Source organism: Capricornis sumatraensis, chromosome 12, assembly GCF_032405125.1.
Source record: "Capricornis sumatraensis isolate serow.1 chromosome 12, serow.2, whole genome shotgun sequence".
In the NCBI taxonomy this organism is placed as follows: Eukaryota; Metazoa; Chordata; class Mammalia; order Artiodactyla; family Bovidae; genus Capricornis; species Capricornis sumatraensis.
The window spans coordinates 74,077,991-74,080,407 of NC_091080.1; the positions used below are offsets into that span (position 1 = coordinate 74,077,991).

A 2,417-nucleotide genomic window follows, 5' to 3' on the forward strand; every position below is an offset into this window, starting at 1 on the left:
TCAATTTTCAGCCAGTCCATCATTTCATGTTCAGTTCTAACTGTTGCTTCTTGACCTTCATATAGGTTTCTCAGGAGCCAGGTAAGGTATTGCATTATGGTTTCGTATTATAATCTATTTTATCTTAGGCCATTTATTTAGATGATATCTATCAGACACTTTAATAGAGGTAAAAACTGAGCTTAAAATCATGAAATATACTATCAAAGAAAGAGCATGTTGTATTAAATTTTATACATTAGCATTTAACTTGTGGCACTAGATGTAATTTTCAGTCGTGTAAGACTGATTATTAATTTTTAAAATTTCATGAAATAATAATGTTTAATCTTCTCATTCAGGGAAACACAAAATTCTGCTTATGCAGTGCAAGAAAATAACTGGACATTTATGTTATGGTATTTATAAACATATGATAGTAGCTTTAAGCTCAGGTAGGAAGGTAAAGTTTGGTATTTCTTTCATTAGCATACTTTCAGATTCTATAAGCCAATATTAAAGTCTTAAAATGAATCCACAGTACCAAAAACAAAAATACTGACCAGGAAATATTGAGTCATTAATAACCAAGAGGAACATCTTAACAAAGTTCTAGTCTTCTATAAAAATTCCCCATTGGGGTGTGTGTATGTTAAGTCACTTCAGTCATTTCCAACTCTTTGTGACTCCATGGACAGTAGCCTGCCAGGCTCCTTTGCTCATGAGATTCTCCCAGCAAGAATACTGCAATGGGTTGCCCTGCCCTCCTCCAGGGAGGAGGATCTCTTCGCCATCCAAAGATCAAACTCACATCCCAAGTCTCCTGCACTGCCAGGCAGGTTCTTTATCACTAGCACCACCTGGGGTAGTCAAGAAGTTAATAGTGAAGAAGTTAAAGGTCCCTGGTGGGGTAAGTTGTTGGGGTCCTTTAATGGACTAAAACCTGGTGGTCTGGAGTCAACGATAAGAGAGTGAAAGAAGGAAAGAGGCTAATATTCCCTGGGTTAGGCATCCGGCCTTCGTGCTCCAGGGAATCAGCCAGAAATGGAGAGACAGAGAGAGAGAGAGAGAGAGAGAGAGAGAGAGAGAGAGAGAAGGAAGGATACAGGGACCCAAGTCTGGTGGAATAAAGGTGCTTTATTGAATTCTGTGTGAGTATATATATACCATATATATACCATATATATACTCACAGAATTCAATAAAGCACCTTTATATACATATGTGTGTGTGTGTATATATATATATATACACATACAATTTATATATACCATTTATATATACCATTGGGGCTTCCCCGGTGGCTCAGAGGTTAAAGCATCTGCCTGGAATGCGGGAGACCCAGGTTCGATCCCTGGGTCGGGAAGATCCCCTGGAGAAGGAAATGGCAACCCACTCTAGTACTCTTGCCTGGAGAATCCCATGGAGGGAGGAGCCTGGTAGGCTACTAGTCCATGGGGTTGCAAAGAGTCAGACGGGACTGAGTGACTTCACTCATATATACCATATCACAACGTAGCTTCTTCAGATAAAGATCAAAAGACCAGGCTTCACAAGTTACCAAGGAAACAAGCAAACAACCTCTTCTAACAACACAAGAGAAGATTCTACACAGGACATCACCAGATGGTCAACACCGAAATCAGATTGATTATATTCTTTGCAGCCAAAGATGGAGAAGCTCTACACAGTCAACAAAAACAAGACCAGGAGCTGACTGTGGCTCAGATCATGAACTCCTTATTACCAAATTCAGACTCAAATTGAAGAAAGTAGGGAAAACCACTAGACCATTCAGGTATGACCTAAATCAAATCCCTTATGATTATACAGTGGAAGTGAGAAATAGATTTAAGGGCCTAGATCTGATAGATAGAGTGCCTGATGAACTATGGAATGAGGTTCATGACATTGTACAGGAGACAGGGATCAAGACCATCCCCATGGAAAAGAAAGGCAAAAAAAGCAAAATGGCTGTCTGGAGAGGCCTTACAAATAGCTGTGAAAAGAAGAGAGGCGAAAAGCAAAGGAGAAAAGGAAAGATATAAGCATCTGAATGCAGAGTTCCAAAGAACAGCAAGAAGAGATAAGAAAGCCTTCTTTAGCGATCAATGCAAAGAAATGGAGGAAAACAACAAAATGGGAAAGACTAGAGATCTCTTCAAGAAATTTAGAGATACCAAGGGAACATTTCATGCAACGATGGGCTCGATAAAGGACAGAAATGGTATGGACCTAACAGAAGCAGAAGATATTAAGAAGAGGTGGCAAGAATACACAGAAGAAGTGTACAAAAAAGATCTTCATGACCCAGATAATCATGATGGTGTGATCACTCATCTAGAGCCAGACATCTTGGAATGTGAAGTCAAGTGGGCCTTAGAAAGCATCACTATGAACAAAGCTAGTGGAGGTGATGGAATTCCAGTGGAGCTGTT

General features: G+C 39.7%; 1 non-coding gene across 1 annotated transcript; it reads left to right on the plus strand.

Moving 5' to 3' along the window:
* Positions 1-1,273: 1,273 nt before the first annotated feature.
* Positions 1,274-1,346, plus strand: TRNAS-GGA (transfer RNA serine (anticodon GGA)). Its single transcript has one exon. It is a non-coding gene; the product is annotated as a tRNA-Ser (tRNA).
* Positions 1,347-2,417: the final 1,071 nt, after the last annotated feature.